This window comes from Neophocaena asiaeorientalis, unplaced genomic scaffold, assembly GCF_003031525.2.
Source record: "Neophocaena asiaeorientalis asiaeorientalis breed wild unplaced genomic scaffold, Neophocaena_asiaeorientalis_V1.1 scaffold154, whole genome shotgun sequence".
In the NCBI taxonomy this organism is placed as follows: Eukaryota; Metazoa; Chordata; class Mammalia; order Artiodactyla; family Phocoenidae; genus Neophocaena; species Neophocaena asiaeorientalis.
Genome location: NW_020172982.1, coordinates 4,855,847 through 4,874,684, shown reverse-complemented (window position 1 = coordinate 4,874,684; position 18,838 = coordinate 4,855,847). Strand labels below are relative to the sequence as shown.

The following is an 18,838-nucleotide window of genomic DNA, read 5'->3' as shown; positions in this document are numbered from 1 at the left end:
GGAAGACGGTAAAGAAACAGGATGGAATATACCCAGTGTAGTCAGATGATCAAGGGCTTGAGCCAGACAGCCACCTACAGAGCAAGAGTCACTGTTACCAAAGAAATCTTGGCTGTGAAGTAGACAAATATTGCACGCTTGCTCAAAAATGAATCCCAAGAGTTGCAGAGACTGTGCCTGCAGTTAAGTGCTGTTAGGTAAGTCAAAGAGGGATGTGAGCTTAGAGCCAAGACTTTATCCTCATGTCAGACCGACACTGGCTGTAGACAAATTCTTCACTTCCATATGTTCCCTGAAAACTCTTCTCCAGAATTTACTTTTGTGGATTATTTCATTTCTTCCTATACCCAAGTATATTCCTCGACTTCACCTCCTCATCTTTGTTTTGAATATCCCCTGAACGTTTTCCTCTACTCCTCAGCAGTACCCTTTACCCTGTAAAATGTTTGCCTGAGACTCATCTCCCCTTTTCAGTAAACCTCACACAAACTCCAAGTAGCTTGCAGAACTAGCCCTCCGAGGAAAAACAAACGTTAAATCTTTGTTATCAATCAGGACAGGCTGAGTTATGTTGCATAACAAACATCAAAACTTCAGTAATTAACAGAACAGGGGTTTATTTCTCACTGCACATAGAGACTGTGTAGCAGAGTGATTCTCCTGGGCTATGATTCCTATGTCAGTAGCTTAGTAAATCCAGGCTGCTTTGAACTTATTACCATGACTGCCATGGCAGGGAAGGAGAGAGTGGAGAGTCTCGAATTAGCAATTAAAGGCTTTCATCTGGCCCAAATCCCATTGGCCAGAAACTGTCTCTCAGTCTTGCTCAACTGCAAGGAGGGGGAAAGCATAATCCTTCCATGGACCAGAAGGAATAGGGAACCAGAATGGATAAACACTAAGTCATCAGCACACCTTGCTTGGGCAATGAAAAGTTGATGTGCTGATACGGACTTCTGAGAAGCAAGAAACTGTAACAGTGTTTGTTATCCTAAGCGCTTTTTTTCTTACCTGTTGGCTGATCACTTACTTAATTCCTTCCTCTAAAGGGCCAGCTTTCATTCACTGAGTCCTGAGAATGCCAGTACCCGGAGAATTGTGTACATGTGTGTGTATATATGTATATATACACACACAAATGAGGCTGCAAGCATACGCACAGAAAATATTTAAGTATTTGATTCCTTTTCAATTCCCAGTAGAACCCATTATAACAGGCAGATTTAGGGTTTTTTTTTTTATCTGTTTTAATTGTATATGTGAAATTTCATTCCAAAGAGATTTGAGGAGTCTGGGAGCATAGCCTTTCCATTAAAGCCATTAATTCTACATGAGTGCTCTCAATCACCAGGGACGATTTTCAGAAAATAAATATACTGAATGGAGAGAGAACGAAAAAGAACTAGAGACACCGAAGGTTTCTATCTCTGGGGGGGTGATATGGCTCTAGCAACGCTGCCTGACTCCTGATTCCTAAACATATGTCACCTATACTTAGGTAGAAAGTCCTCCTCTGAAAATGCTGCATCTTCAAAGACAGAAGGAAATCTGTTTTAAGAAGAGACACAAAACTGACGGCAGGACCACCCGGAGAAACACTTATATACTCCCGGTAGGCTTTTGTTGTTCTGTGGGGTTCTGAATTAGCTACTAGCTGTATACCCATACAGTATACAATAGTGTAGTTATTCTGCCTTGCTGAATCAACGTCTTAGAGCAAAATATAAACAGTAAGTTTTTTTTAACAAGTTTTGTGTACCATGGGTCATAAAGTTCACTAAGCTCTGCCAATGAAATTAGTGTAGAAACATGTAATACGTTTGTCATGATAAAATATTCTATACAACGAACCTCTTGAAAAGAAGGGGTGGAAATGAGTGTTGAATAGCTCCATGGACAGTATCAGTAAGTCCTTTGTAAAAAACTGAATAGTTGATACTTGAATTTTAGGATTTTTTTAAGGACATGAGTCTGTCAGGATCAAACTGATTCACTTGTTCTGTAAGTATAAATTACAGGGTGATATATTAAATTATACGGTTAAAGACAACGTCTTGCTTACAAGATCACTTTCATGTTGTTCATATCTATCTCTCTTGTTTCAAGGTGGCTGTCAGAATATCACAAGGGAACTGAAAACAGGTCTTTAAATACCTAATCATTTGTCTCTAAGAAAAGCAAAAGAGCACCTCATATCCTTTAAGTTAACGTGCCACAAACCATCCTGGATCGAGTGCTTGCCTATGCTGGGCACAATACCCTGCCCGTTACACACAGTATCTCATTTAATCCCATTGTAACCCTGTGAGGACTGAGACTCAGATACAGTCAATAAACTGCCCAAGACCCTAAATTTTAGAAGCAAAATCTGAACCCTCACGCTTGTTCTTTTCCTTTTGCTTTGCTGTTTCCGCGCTTTGGGAGGGGGTGGGAGTGCCAGGGACAAAGAAACTGATGGTGAAGGAGCCGTACCTGGTCCGGCCTGCCTTCAGCCTCTTTCAACTGTTCCGCACGGTCAGCCTCACATTTCTGTCAGAGCTCACGCTCTGCTGCTTTTCACGGGCTCTGGGCAAACGACTACTTTTGTGTCTCCGCTCATGTTTCTTGCACTGTTTCAGGATCGTGGTGTTGCTATAGGTAGTGGCAGAGCACTGGTCCTGCCGGCTCAAGTGTAGCACTTGCTTTGAGAAACACCATTCTGGCAGGCCTGCGGGGTGTGGACAGACACAGGCAGGCTCATAACCTGGCCGTGCACCCTGGAGAGATCCCCTCGGTTCCTCGGGCCTAAGTCAGGCATGAATGGGCTGGTGGTAGCCCACTGTGCAAGTTCCTTCTCTGAGAAAACAAAGCACTGTCTAGTCATTCCCTCCTTTTGGAATTAAATGACAAGTCATTTCTAAATAACTTCTCTTGACCTTTGTAACTGTTATCTGTGGACTTTGGAAACTGCTCTAATGGTAGCATATTTGAAATGGACCTTGATCTACAAAATAAACATTTGTAGCGGTTAAAAACTACTATTTAAGAAACAGAACTTTTCATTTTTGCCCTTCTCTGGACACTGCAAAATGACATGCTTTTATCTTTGTGTAATTCTCAGTGAGCACTGAGATGTTTTGGGGTTTTACATAATTAAGCATTTTAATTAATTCAAAAATTATACTTGCCTCTTGAGAACACTTTGAAAATCTGCAATTCCAATGTATTTAGAAGGGGAGATTTTATGAAACACAGATAATGGAATTACATATGAACTAACTTTCTAAACTCTGAACGTGGGAATACAGAGAAGACCTCTGAGCTGCCATGGAGCCAGGCCCTCACTTGGGTCCAGGACTGTGTCCTCCGGGTTAAGGTTGCTGGTTTCACATGCTTAGGTACCTGGCTTTTCCTCCTGCCAATTACAAGGGGAATCCCCACTTCATTCCGCCACAGTTGTGAATTCCTGGAAAGATCAACCTAGGAGTCTGAAGAGCACTGAAAAGCATCTTTATTACAGCACAGAGGGATAGTGTTCCAAACTACGGCCCTCTGTCATCCAAAAAAGTTTAACAAGCATGTTTAGTTCACTCTGCTAGGAAAAAGGAGAGAGTGCTGTAATTGAGAAAGATTTCTGTTAAAAAAAAAAGTCTGAGTCCTTCCTCCTCCCTATCTCCCTCTTCCTTATGTGACAGAGATTAATTGCTTTTCTACTGTGTGCCAGACCTGTACTGAGTGTTGTGGACACAAAGATGAGTGAAAAACATGTTCTTCGTCCTCAAAGAGTCTGCTATGTAATGGTTCAATAAACACATAAGCAAATAATTCAAATACAATATTATTGTTATCGGGTGTGTTCTAGATACTACTAAGGAAGAAAGAGTAACGAAGAGTCTTCCTGAGGAAGCGGTCAAGACCAGCTTCAGAATCACGGTGGATTTTCCAGTTAATACTTCATTCTCCAGTGGTGTCGGATAAATGAGGTGTAACTATATTTGGAAAGATTACTAGCTTGGGATTTACTGTGGTCATTCCTCTGGGATTGTAGTCTGTTAGTCTTTGGTAGAGAAGAAAAATAAAATTAAGAGTTATTTCAGGCTCTAGATGGGTCAATTTGTAAATTTTGTAGGAAGCAACTTGAACTCCTCAGAATAAATTCCTTTTTATAAATTGAAGATATGGTGGGATATTCTTTATACTATAACCATAGAACCACTTTATATAAAATCATCTATTTGAGCGTTAAGCAAGGGTAATACAGAGAACCATCTGTATCACTTTATGTAATTTAAAATTTTTAATAATTTTTATACAAACTTTTATTTCATATATAGTAGATACTTATTCTCTGAGGATAATTCCATGAAAAGGCTCCTTAAGGTGCAATCACTGAAAACTAGGATAAAACAGAATAAATTGTGAAAGAATAAACCAAAGAATAGAAAAGTAACCTGATTTTAACTCAGTTAAGAAAATCTCTACGATAACTGAAACACTGTTCTAATTAGAAGGATAGTGAAAATCGAGTGTTTTGTTGGCGTGATTTTTTGTACACCTGACAACACATTATTAGATTTTTTTTACTGCATATTTGGTTTCTACAGTATAATAAACACATCATTTTTACAAAAAATATTAAGGTGCTTCATCAATTTTTCCAAGGGCCTCTCTCAGTCCTCTGACAGTCAAGTCACTCGTTAGAACTATTCTGTTGTCATCCTTGTTGGCTTTCTCGTTTATTGGTGGCTTGGAATGTGATCTCAGCAGTTCTTTATCATTTTAATTCATTTCATGTAATCTGAATCATTTCCAGTTTCACTTTATAATCTAACTGAACTTGCCTTGTACTTGTTGAGAAACCAGTCTTTGATAGGATGAGCACACAGACGCTGGTATTAAACAGAAATAATGTTTGTGTTAGGGCTAATTTTGTCAGTGGTCACTTCGTTCGCATTTTCGTTTTGTTATGGCTTTTGCTTCCCTATGTATTTTTTCGTATTTTTTAATTGTAGGAACTGGTATGGTATATTTCTTAACACCTGACAGAACATTTCATTTAATCTCTCTTAATTATTTATATCATTATGTATGGAACTCACTTTATAAAAATGATAATCCTAACACAGAAACCAGCTAGATGATGAAAAAAGATGATGGTGGTGACAGCTGACATTTGCGAAGCTCCTACTCCGCGCAGGCACTCTACACGGCAGTATATAGAGCAATCCTTCCCACAACCCCGCGAGGTTAGTGTCAATCATCCTGACTTCATGGAGGAGGGAACTGAGGAAATTCACACAGGTGGGGAGTGTCGTAACAGTTTAAGACAAGCCATTTTAGTTCTCACGTTTATGCTCTGCACCACAATGTCCTTCCTTGGTGTAAAGAAGCATCCACTTCAGAGTTTAAATACAGTTTTTGGTGCATATAATATGAAATTCATAAAAACTTGATCAGTCCACAGTTGTAGGAATACATTTCTAGGTTTTTATATACTTTGTCTATTAAGAACCTGGCAGAAATGTCTCTTGCTCCTGTTATTGAGAGAGATTCCACAAATACATACCCCTGTCTCAGCCGATTCAAGATTCCCAAGGGAAGGAAAGATGTGGAATTAATGAAATTAGCTTTCTAAAACAAACCTCATAAAATATAGTAGTGTTTTAAAAAACTACCTGACCTCATGAAGTAAATCTAATACTAACAGCTTATTATTATAAAAGTGTCTATTTAATGGAACTTGTGATTGCCATTGGAATTGCAGTTATTTTACAATGTGTATTTTTCTATTACCCACGACTCTAGAATTACAAGATTCAGCTTGGATATATTCATGAGTTGAAGGGGGAAATACAGATACTTTACTCTTTTATAACTGCAGAATGTGGAATTTCAGATGGTGAATTTTCAGTTGTTTGAAAGTTTTATTTCCCATTCAAAGAGCAGCTTTGATCATGGCCTTTGGTCAAAGATGCTGTTTTTATTGTTAAAAAAAAAAAGACTCTTCACCATCAAACAGTAGAGGAGGAAGGAGTCTAAAATTAGCCTGTTAGGTCAGGCACATAGAACTCTGTGGCCCCAGGAATAACGGCATTCCTGGAAAAATGCCTCTTAAGATGAGTAAAACTTCAGAAGTCATTGCTTTATTCCCTTGGTTTTTAAAAAAACTGTTGTCCTCTAGCATGAATAACCAAATAATGATACATTTCACAGATAGAGCCATAAGGTGTCACTGAGCGTTCAGGCTGAGATCTTATGGTTTCTTACATTCTCTCCTAAGAAAAATAATGCGATTACGCTCTTGAAAGCTGTCAGATTCCTGTGAATTATCAGTTCACGTACGTACCACCTTAGTTTTGGTATAACATGTCCCCAGAGACCAGCGCTATGGTTGTTTCTCCAGCACCGTGAGCTACCAAACCTGCCGAGGCATTAAGCATACTTTTGGCATATACCCTTAGAAATGTGGGAACTTCCATGCTGAAGCCAGCCATCCAGCCATCAGGTCTGGTTTTCTGCCCTGAATGCAGTCTGTCTTGCATTAGAGGCAGGCATTAAGGTCCCTTGAGTTGCCTACTTGGGTAGCAACGTCCAGAAGGGAGAAATTCCACTTTCACTGCATCCAGTGATCTTTTTGCAAAGTGTGAGGACTGATCTTTTGCAATTCTAGCCTAGTTAGTGTAATTGCAGCTACAGTCGTATTTATTTAGGCCCCTAATCCCTAAATCAACCTTCTACACTGGGAATTTCAGATTATTTTTAGGTTAACTTTATATCACCGTAAAGAAAATCCTTTCACTTTTTTGCAAGAGGTTTACTGCCACAACAGGTGTCATGAGAAACCACTACAAATCTAAGTCAAAATGAGAAAGAAAAAAACTCCCATCAGCATCTTCACTGGACACACAGACTTGGGCAAATCTACCACCACTGACCATCTGATCTACAAACGTGATGGCACTGACGAAAGAACCACTGACAATTTTGAGAACCAGGCTGCTGGAGATGGGAAAGGTCTCTTTCAAGTATGTTTGGGTCTTGGATAAACTGAGAGCTGAATACGAGTGCAGCATGACCATCGATATCTCCCTGTGGAAATCCAAGAGCAGCAAGTGTGATGGGACCATCACTGATGCCTCAGGACACAGAGACTACGGAAAACATGAGGGCAGGCACATCTCAGGCTGACTGTGCTGTTCTCCTTGCTGACGCAGGCACTGGTGAATCTGAAGAAGGTGAATGGGCAGACCTGTGAGCGTGCTCCTCTGGCTTACACACTGGGCATGAAACAACTAGTTGTCAGTGTTAACAAAATGGAACCCACTGAGCCACCCTGCAGCCAGAAGAAAAACAAGGAACTCATTAAGGAAGTCAGCACCTACATTAAGAAAACAGGCTCCAACCCTGACACGGCAGCATTTGTGCCAAGTTCTGATTGGAATGGTGACAACATGCTAGAGCCAACTGCTAACACGCCTTGGTTCAAGGGATGGGAACTCACTCGTAAGGACAGGAATGCCAGTGGAACCACAATCCTTGAAGCTCTGGACTGCATCCTGCCACCAACGCATCCAACTGACACGCCCTGTGTCTGCCCCTCCAGGACGTCTACAAAATTGGTGGCGAAGGTGGTACTGTCCCCATGGAGGCTTGTGTTTTCAAATCCAGCGTGGTGGCCGCTTTTGCTCCAGCCAACCTTGCAACTGAATCAAAGTCTGCTGAAATGCACCATGAAGCTTTGAGTGAAGCTCTTCCTGGGGACAACGTGGGCTTCAATGTCAAGAACTTGTCTGGCAAAGATGTTCATCACGGCAACAGCAACATGGCTGTTAGCGGCAAAAGAACCCACCAATGGAAGCGGGTGGCTTCACGGCTCAGGGGATTACCCTGAGCCACGCAGGGCAATCAGTGCTGGCCGTGCATCTGTGCACGACTGTCACACAGCTCACCCCGCTTGCAAGTGTACTGAGCTGAAGGAGAAGCTTGATCACCGTTCAGGGAAGAAGCTGGAAGCTGGCCCTGAATCCTGGAAATCTGGTGATGCTGCTACGGTTGATGTGGTTCCTGGCACGCCCATGCGTGTTGACAGCTTCTCTAAATACCCTCCTCTGGGTCATTCTGCTGTTTGTAACATGCGACAAACGGTTGCTGTGGGTGTCATCAAAGCAGTGGACAAGAAGGCATCTGGAGCTGGCAAGGTCACCAAGTCTGGCCAGAAAGCTCAGAAGGCTAAGTGAATATTATCCCTAATACTTGCCACCCTAGTCTTAATCAGTGGTGGAAGAACGGTCTCAGAGCTGCTTCTCTCAACTGGCCAGTTAAGTTTAACAGTAAAAGAGTGGTTAATGATCACAGTTCATCATTAAGCTTTCAGAAGGAAAGGAGAGTGTTCTGTGGACCATGTGTTTGTGAATGTGGCGGTTTTAAGTTATTACTTTTTTAAATCAGTACTTTCTAACAGAAACAACCTGACCAAAAATCTGTCACAGAATTTTGAGACCCATTAAAACAAAGTTCAATGAGGAAAACAATCCTCCCAAATCTCTTAGATATTTTGTATCTGTTGCCTCTTTAGATACTAATAGCCTCATGTAGGAAGTGGAAAATACAAGCTCTTTCCATTGCTAATTACTGTTTTAGACCCGTGAAAATTTCTCAAAAGCTCTATCAACTCAGTCCCCAGAACACGTTTCTGCTCTCTTCCATGTTTTGTTTCCTCATCTTTTTTTTTTTAACCAAAAGCAGGTTTTTACTTTTAATTTTTAAAATTTTTTATTGAAGTAGAGTTGATTTACAATGTTGTGTTAATTTCTGCTGTACAGCAAAGTGATTCAGTTACACATATATATACATTCTTTTTCATATTCTTTTCCATTATGTTTTATCACAGGATATTGAATATAGTTCCCTGTGCTATACAGTAGGACCTTGTTGTTTATCCATTCTCTATATAATAGTTTGCATCTGCTAATCCCAACCTCCCACTCCATCCCTCCCCCAACTCCCACCCCTGGCAACCACAAGTCTGTTCTCTATGTCCGTGATTCAGTTTCAGTTTCACAGATAGGTTCATCTGTGTCATATTTTAGATTCTACATATAAGTGATATCATATGATATTTGTCTTTGTCTGACTTACTTCACTTAGTATGATAATCTCTAGGTCCATCCATGTTGCTGCAAATGGCATTATTTCATTCTTTTTTATGGCTAGGTAATATTCCATTGTATATATGTACCACATCTTCTTTATCCATTCATCTGTTGATGGACATTTCGGTTGTTTCCATGTCCTGCCTATTGTGAATGGTGCTGCTATGAACATAGGGGTGCACGTATCTTTTTGAATTATAGTTTTTTCTGGATATATGCCCAGGAATGGAATTGCTGGATCATATGGTAATTCTATTTTTAGTTTTCAAAAAGCAGGGTTTGTTTTGCTTTGCTTTTGCTTTGTTTCAGTGAACCTAATGACCCTGCATCGTTAATTTTTTCTCTTAACCTGTCTGCATTCTTTGTACAACTTTTTGTCTTTTCTCAGTTCTATATTACTTTCCTGCCAGATTTCCTTTCCTGTCTTTGTCCTAAGTTTGTCCCTGTCCTGAATCGCTGTCAAGGCCTTTCCTGTGGCACTCACTCCAGTGAGGCTGTGCTCACCCTGAGGGCAGTGGGCACCTGGCCCTACTACCCAGCAGCTAATCATCAACACACAAAATGTGGAAATGGATTGCCTATAGACAATAGTGTTCACTTAGATGATTAAAGAAGCACTGACTAAATTTAAAACAAAGTAAACCCCACACGGGAATCTAGGAACAGAATGCCCTGGTTTTTTATATGTAGCCTTTCTATATAAAGTATTCCAGGAAATAGGATAGAACCAAATTCATGATAGTTAAAAGCTTTCTAAATAAATGGGTACTATATTTTCATAGGAAGGGTGTGAAAGGAAGAATGGATAGGTGTGCCCTGTGATATGGTGAGAAAACAAGGTGCTGTGAGAACGGCATTTTGATATTTAAGGACTGGGGTTGTAGGATGAGGAAATCCTAAGCTCCACCAGTGGTGGAGGTGGAACTACTGGATTCATCTGAATATGCAGAGAAAAGATGTTGCTGAGTTCTGGAAATGGGAAGAAAAAGAGGTGAAGACAACCAAAGAACACCTCCAGTGGAAGATGCCAGGAGGAAGACGCACGGGCAAACAAAAACTTCCTGAGTGCAACTTTCTCATAAAAAGGGAAGAGAGGAGAAGTGAAAGCAGAGAAGAAGAATCATTGTGGCTATTGCTTATAAAATTTTAAGTTTTCAAAAGATGTACTAGTTATTAAATTAGAGCGTGGCTAGCACTTTTTCTATGTGATGAAATCTACAACCAGTTACGAACATATTTTTAATGAATGGTGTTTCAAGATGTTAAATACCTATACCCTACTACATACAGTATTATGGATACTTTATATTTGTCATTCAATGTCACTGATTTGTTCTCAGATTTTCTCATTACCCATATTCTCAAAGTAGCAAGTTTTCTGCTAAGGCAACTATGTCACTGTTATTGAATTACCTACTTATCCATAAAATAAGAGCTGTTTTCCATTTAACTGGATATGAGAGAATAAGGCCAACAGCAGAAGAGAAGTGTTCTGGAAACACACTGCGGAGAGAAGGCAATTGCTTGTTGCAACTACAGGCAACAAGCCTGTGACTGTGAAACTGATATGGTCGTTCACATAGAACTGGAGGCGAATTGAGAATAACTAGAGAATCAACCTTCCGAATAGTAACAGACATGGTTTTGAGAGGCAGGAGAGAACTTTCTGGCATGGTGATAATGTTCAGAACTTTGATCTGCTTGCTGATGACATGGGTTTATTCCTATCTTAAAAGTCACTGAGCTGTATGGTGTATAAATAAAACTTAACGTTTACACATTTTGCTCTATGTAAGTTACATCTTACTTTTTTAAAGGCGGGGGGGAAACTCACCTGAATTCTAATGGGTACTTCAGACTAAGATATTATTTTAGTTTTTATTATTTCTACTGGATATACACTGAGTATCATCTTTGAACTCTTCTTTAAAGGGATACCCTAGGAAGAAAAACTAGCCAATATATTTCATTTATAACTGTCACGAGCTGAAATTTCCCAACACGAACCTCTGTTTCAGATTCCCACTGTTGCCTCTGCACTATTAGCTGGTACCAGCAGGGGGTTAACAGCACTCAATTTAACCTTGCTATTTGTACTCTGTTTTGATTTGTTTCTTTTTTTCCTAATTTAACTTCCTTACATGGTTTCCCCCATTTTAAAGATCGTACATGCACCATGGGGTCTGTACACCGAACGACCATAGTGCAGGTAAGCACACAATAAAAGCACATTTAAAGATAATGTGGAGCTACAAGACCTTTCTTTTTTTCTGGGAGCAAAGAGGTATTGCTGTGAAATCACTGGAACAAGAGAAAAACTGAGCAAGTCTACTCATGCTGTTATTTTTCTGAGAAGATTACAGACCTGTCTAAAATACATATGACTCAGACAGGTATAGATTAATTATAGGTTATATGTCCAGACAGAGGGGCATCTCTGTGACTGTCCTACCTGCAGCTCGCCATGCACACAGGCTTCTCAACCGAAGCACTTCCTCTCTCTCCCCCACTTTAAAATTCTAGAACCTGTTGTGCCTGGGGCCAAATCCACTACTGTTCTCCCAATTCCCTCTCCTTCCCCTCTTGCCTGACCTGCCCCCTTTCCTTGTCCCTTCAATCCTATCAATGTTGACCCCTTCTGATTTAAAACAGTCTCCAGCAGCAGAATGGGGGAGAACAGGTGAACTGAAGAGGGCGGCGCTGAAACCCCAGATCCGTCCCTTCCCCCACTCCAGAATCCTGGTAAACTTAAACATTCACCACTCTTATGAATGGTCTCTCTTTTTTCTTTTAACTTAATTTATTTATTTATTTTTACTGAAGTATAGTTGCTGTACAACATTATATAAGTTACCAGAGTACAATATAGTGCTTCACAAGTTTTAAAGGTTATGCTCCATTCACAGTTATTATAAAATATTGGTTATATTCCCTGTGTTGTATATATCCTTGTAGCTTATTTTATATCTAATAATTTGTACCTCTTACTCCCCATTGCTATATTACCCCTTCCCACTTCTCTCTCCCCCTGCTGGTAATCACTGGTTTGTTCTCTGTTATCTGTAAGTCTGCTTCTTTTTTATTGTGTTCACTAGTTTGTGGTATTTTTTTAGATCCCACATATAAGTGATATCACACAGTATTTGTCTTTCTGACTTACTTCACTTAGTATGATAATCTCTAGGTCCATCCGTGTAGCTGCAAATGGCATTATTTCATTCTTTTCTATGGCTGAGTAATAATTCCATTGTACATATATACCACATCTTCTTCCATTCATCTACTGATGGACATTTAGGTTGCTTCTATATCTTGCCTATTGTAAATAGTGCTGCTATGAACAATGGGGGTGCATGACTCTTTCTGAATTAGTGTTTTTGTTTTTGGATTGTTTTGGATATATACCCAGGAGTGGAATTACTGGGTCATAAGGTAGTTCTATTTTTCGTTTTTTGAGGAACTTCACTACTGTTCTCCACAGTGGCTGCACCAATTTACATTCCCACCAACAGTGCACAAGGGTTCTTTTTTCTCCACAATCTCACCAACATTTATTTGTGTTCTTTTTGATAATAGTCATTCTGACAGCTGTGAGGTGATATCTCCTTGTGGCTTTGATTTGCATCTCCCTGGTGATTAAGGATGTAGAGCATCTTTTCATATGGCCTGTTGGCCATCTGCATTTCTTCTTTGGAAAAATGTCTATTAAGTTCTTCTGCCTACTTGTTAATCAGGTTGTTTGTTTTTCTGACGTTGAGCTGTGTGAGCTGTTTGTATGTGTCGGATATTAATCCCTTATCGGTAGTATCTTATGAACGGCCGTTGTCCTTCTCTGAGCGGGTACTGAGTAAAACACCAGATTGGCGGAAATGGCTCAAATTCTGGCAATCCCATAAGAGACTCTCCCTTGGAGTTTAAACAGGAAGGAGAGCCCAGCTTCCCTGTGTTCAGCCCGCAATTCCCTTCATTTCCGACCCCCCACCCCCACCCTTTGCACAATTCCAGCACATTCCTATCCTAGTCTGGGGCCTGAGCTTCCACTCGTTTCATCTTCATGTGCTGGGCACCAGGCACCAAAGTGAAAACAACAACAAAAACACGTCCAGTGACTTGGAGGTGCGGGAGACCCAGATCTCAGGGAAACATGCATTCCAGTTATCCCAAGCAGGGATCCTGAAAGCATTTCTCCACAGATGCATCTGGTGAATAGGGAGTATAATAATTCAGGGGCTTTCTACTACTACTGCACTGGGTGATATATATCCTGGTTTACACCTGTTGTCCTGGCATATTTATTTTTAATAACAGCATCCCCTTTCACTCCCCAAAAGTTTGGCAGATAAATTATATGTTCACTCGAGTCATGACAAAATGGACCTCTCAGGGGAGGTTGGGATTGTTTAACAAAAACCCAAAGTATAAGCAAATGACATTAAGTATTTCAAAATCAATGTGGTAATAGTTATGTGTGAAAGTATTACAAATGCAAATGTTCATTAAATGTTCTTAAAAACAAAACAAACAACTCTTTGGAAAGAGGACTGTCATTACTATGATGTAATTTGTACATGACGCCTACAGCACTGCTATATAATTAATGTGGAATAACCACCTAGTATTTAAAACATTAAGTCAGATGGCATAAAATCTTCCTAAAAGAATAAACATTTCAGTTGGGAATTTTTCAGCTTTAATAATAAAATTAAATGTTTAAAATTTTTCTTGTTCCCAGTTCTTTATAATTAAAGGTAGCCAATCGTGGGCCGTCAAGAGATACTGACTTTAAAATTTGACAAACGTTTTACATTTATCTTTCTTTTTACCTTTGTAAAAGACATTGCCTCCTATAAGTTATACTGCACATTTAAATGTATAGGTATGAATCTGCATTAGTAAAACATGCTTTAGTAAGAAAACAGCTTGTTTTCTGATTTAATACTAATCAACCATTGTTAACGTGCTATAAAATACTACTTAAGAGAGATACCGATTCCAATTATTAAAGTTAATGGCCTCAGTTGTCTCATCTTGCCTTAGTCTAGGACATTAAGCATGCAGAACCCATAATTTAATTACCACCTGTTAATATTGGCTCTAAGTTCATTCCTCTCCTTTCAGGATGTAACTCAGAAATGAGCCAGTTAAAAACCATTATTTTCCTTCTCAAAACACCAGACTGCTAACTACACCCACAGGATACTGATCACAGATTTGCTGGGACTTTCAAGATGGAATTTGCTGCCTCTTGCCTTTAGGGATTGCTAAATAAAATTACTATGTTTGTCCGTTTATCGTTCTAATTGTTTAAACCTCTAGATTCTATAAAGAGACTATATTTTCTTCCTTTAATATATTTATATACCTTTAAAACCATTCAAGAAGTGGAGAGTTATGTCTTGCTATAATAATAAAGGGCAAAAATAAAAAGAAATCTACACCCTTATTCCTATTTGAACATCATGAGATGGGAAAAAACATCAGAGGATGTGGCACAGAAAGAGGGTTAGCTTATCATGAAATCCCATTGATATGCACTGGAGAAACATACCGTTCATTTACAGGAATTTATTAGCAACTTTGTCCCCTGTACCCTCCTGATCTATGTACATTCCACTGAAATCTAATTTTATCCCTTCACCCAAGGGAATCAAACTCTGGGAAATTAATTTGTGTTAACCAAACTCACAAGAGATTGATTTACAGACGAGTAAATCACTTTTTAATTTGCCATGAGAAAGCGACCCGATCCAAGAACCAGAAAAATTCATCTGATGTTTCTGAGTTCCCGCGACTCTCAGCTGAGACACCACAGTGAATACAGAGGTGAAAAGCACGTGGTCTTTTAACAGGTTCATAACCTGGTGCGAGGTCTTGGACAAGGACACGCACAAGTCAGATGACAGTTACTGCCTGAGTGACCTGCAGTGGTTCAATGTAGAGAGGAAGCCTCCTTCTTTCTGCTACGTAGACTCTGAAAGTTAGGAAGCCAAATTATACTGCAAATGGATTTTTGGTGGATGCATTTTACAGTAATACATGTCTCTCAAGCCATTATTGGTTAACAAATTACCTTTCCCTTTTCTCTGCATGTTTTTGTATAAAGAACCGTGACCGTATGTCTATAATTAGGGCATCTTTGCTCTTGGATATGTTTCAGACAGTCTGCAAATGTTTTTAAATTATAACATATCCAGATCCACGAAAAGCCCCTTCTTACTCTGGTTGTTATTACAACATCTATCTCTCTACTTTTGTGCTCTCGAGTCACCGCTTACTTGTAGGTTGATTCTAAAGTTAATGCATAAGGCAAAAATTATATATAGTCAGAGTACTCTTAAAAATTCCATAAACAGCCTACAAATTAGAGTATAAGTGGGTTTCTTAAAACAATATTGAGTAAAATATATATAATGTTTAGTAAAACATGATACAATAAGGAATATATAATCCAAAAGTAACTTACTTACAGTATTTTAATATAAAGTATTTATATAAAAAGAACTTACGTAAATGTATGTATTGTGCATGTCCTCTGTCATAACACCCACGTTTGTAGATTTCTTCCATTGGAATTTCCTAACAATATGCATTGAGATACTTGTCCTTTACATCACAAGACAGAGTGTGACGCTTCTGAAAAACTTTCCTGTAGCCAGGCTATTTTAGACATTTTATGTGGATTCTTATTAGCTTCAGTCTCAGGCATCTCTCCTAGATGTGGATGTTAGTCATGCTTTTCTCTAATTACTATATCCACCCAAACATACCATGCAACCGGCTGGCACTGAGCCCATGCTCTGTCTCTGACGGTGGGCAGCTAACTAGCCCATAAGGAAACCAAATCCCTGACCTTGATGTGATTTGCACTGCACTCCATCAGCTAGGCCTGGGTGCCCATGTGCCTGGAATGATAACATCGTTTCACTTGGCAAGCACACCGGAAGCACCAGTAGCTGTGGATGTATGCTTCAGCCGGCATCCAAAGTATGTGACTTTGCTCGCTATCGTGTAATTCTAGGTAATCATTAGTGAGAGTTTATGGTACTAACGGTTGCCTGATTATTTTCACAGTGAGATCAATATTATTCCTACCTTTAGGAGACCAGAGTTTGAAGGATGTGCAAAAGCCTTGATGTGAAAGAAACCAGGAGGATGTTTTCCACATCTACTAGGTCAGTCAGCAGTGGTCAGTTTATCTATTAGATCCGCATCTACTAGATCAGTCAGTAGTCAATTTATCTATTAGATCCTCACCATTATGTGGAATACTGGGAGGAATTGGTGAAAGATGGTTTTTAGAATCTGAAATTGAAAGTGTACAGAGCTCCGGCTCTGGAATACAACAGGTGTATGTCAATTTCACCTGCCCAACTTACTGGCTGCTCCTTATCTCGGTTCCTTATCTCCCTTCTGGTTTTTGAGACAATTAAATGAAATAACAGATAAAGTGTTTAGCATAGTGCCTGGTATGTAATTAGAGCTTAATAAATAGCTTAATAAATATTATTTGTTTTTTCATCTTAATAGCGGTATTTGAAATTTCAAGTTTTCAACAACTTTTACCTATCTCTTGTATGTGTACCTAGAAACAACTACATATATGTAACTACATTTATGCTAATGAGGACACAGTAGTCATTACCAACTCCCAACACCTATTTTTGGTGTCGTAAAGTTAGTTATTCCCCCATGATGTTTTCTTAATCTGCTATAATGTGAGATCTATGGCTACAGCTGAGAGGTATTTCAAAGCAGAACAGGAACCACACAAGTTCCTTAAAATAAGAACACAAAGTGAGCTCAGGCACATGATGTACATATCCAAAAAGGAAATTTAGTCAGTAAGCAGAATATACTCAAAGCTAACCACAAATGAGGAGTAAAAGAATACCACAGTTTACTTTAAAATTATACACATCTTACTTTCATTAGTGTATACAGGAATTTTGTAAAAAAATTATTTTTCTTTAAATTTCAAAGCTATGTGTCCCCCATCTGAATAATTCTAATTCTACTGTGGTATTGATTATACCCTACAACTAAAGCTGAATATGAGGTGTGTTCTGTCCTTGGCAACCTTAATAGCATGTATGCTATGTAACCAAACCCTATCTTCTGCAGGGACCAGCAAGTCAAGCTCATGTTTCTCAAAATATGTCAGCTGTCAGCAGCAAAATGTTGCAGGCAGCTCTCAATTTTTTTTATTCATGTGTAATAAATGTATTTACTTAAGATTTTTAAAGTGTGTTGATTTAAAAATTCAGTAAGAAAATTAGTATAGACACAACCGGCTAAAGTTGTGGAAACTGCACAAAACAAAGGTGGATATTTGATGATATTTTAACTTAAAATATTATTTGTCTAGACAGACCTATATTTTACTTGAGAAGAATAACATTAACACTAATCTTGTTTGACAAATCTCTGACTCCCGTTATTACATTTTTAGAAGCAGTGATTTGCTAACATTTGTGCAAACTCTGCTGTGGTCTATAGACTTGTCAGATACTGAAATGTTTCCTTAAAATTAGTGCTGCTATATTTGTATTTATATCTTCAGGAGAAGGGTTCCCTTTCAAAATCCCTTTGCTGTACACCGGAAACTAACACAACATTGTTAATCAACTATATTCCAATATAGAATTAAAAGTTTTTCTAAAAAGTATATTGATACTGTTTCATCAAGAAATTGAATGTCTGTATAATCATTAAGCACTGGAGATTTTTAAATGTAAATTATGAAGTAGCTCTTCACACCTGAAGAAACATTACACAGAGATTCCCCTATGTTTCTTCAAGACTGTGTACTGACTGAGTTCTAACTACATCTCAGGCATGGTGCTAAACCCTGGGTATAGAGGGGTACACAAAATGGACATGGTTCCTACCCTCCTGACTCACTCAGCTAATGGGAGAGACAGGAGACAACTAAATACACCTCTCTGAGGAGGTGACATTTCCGCTGAAAATCTGAGAGGGGTAAAGGCAGGTTAGGTGCAAGTAGAAGGAAAATGTGCAGAGACCAGGGGCCGAAGTGAATATGGTCTGTTAGACAAACTCAAAGTAACTGTGCATAGGGGGGCATGCTGAGGGAGGGAATGAGTAGGAATCCCCGCCAGGTAGTGTCGCTTGACAATAAATTAACTCCCAGCAAAAATGGACAATCTGGAAGAAATGGACAAATTCTTAGAAATGCACAACCTTCCGAGACTGAACCAGAAGAAATAGAAAATACGAACTGACCAATCACAAGCACTGAAAACTGAAAATGTGATTAAACATCTTCCAACAAATAAAAGCCCAAGACCAGATGGCTTCACAGGCGAATTCTATCAAATATTTAGAGAAGAGCTAACACCTATCCTTCTCAAACTCTTCCAAAATATAGCATAGGGAGGAACACTCCCAAACTCATTCTACGAGGCCACCATCGCCCTGATACCAAAACCAGACAAACATGTCACAAGGAAATACTACCCAAAGCAATCTACAGAGTCAATGCAATCCCTATCAAACTACTACTGGCATTTTTCACAGAACTAGAACAAAAAATTTCACAATTTCTATGGGAAAACAAAAGACCGTGAATAGCGAAAACAATCTTGAGAAGAAAAACGGAGGTGGAGGAATCAGGCTCCCTGACTTCAAACTATACTACAAAGCTACAGTAATCAAGACAGTATGGTACTGGCACAAAAACAGAAAGA

At 39.2% G+C, this 18,838-nt stretch overlaps 1 protein-coding gene and 1 pseudogene across 1 annotated transcript in view; one reads left to right on the top strand and one right to left on the bottom strand.

The window, feature by feature from the left end:
* Window positions 1-18,838, bottom strand: part of LOC112397789 (ubiquitin-conjugating enzyme E2 E2) — a 342,257-nt gene that overhangs the window by 220,096 nt on the left and 103,323 nt on the right. The gene's annotated exons all lie outside the window — the stretch shown is intronic.
* Window positions 6,843-8,216, top strand: LOC112397788 (elongation factor 1-alpha 1-like; annotated as a pseudogene).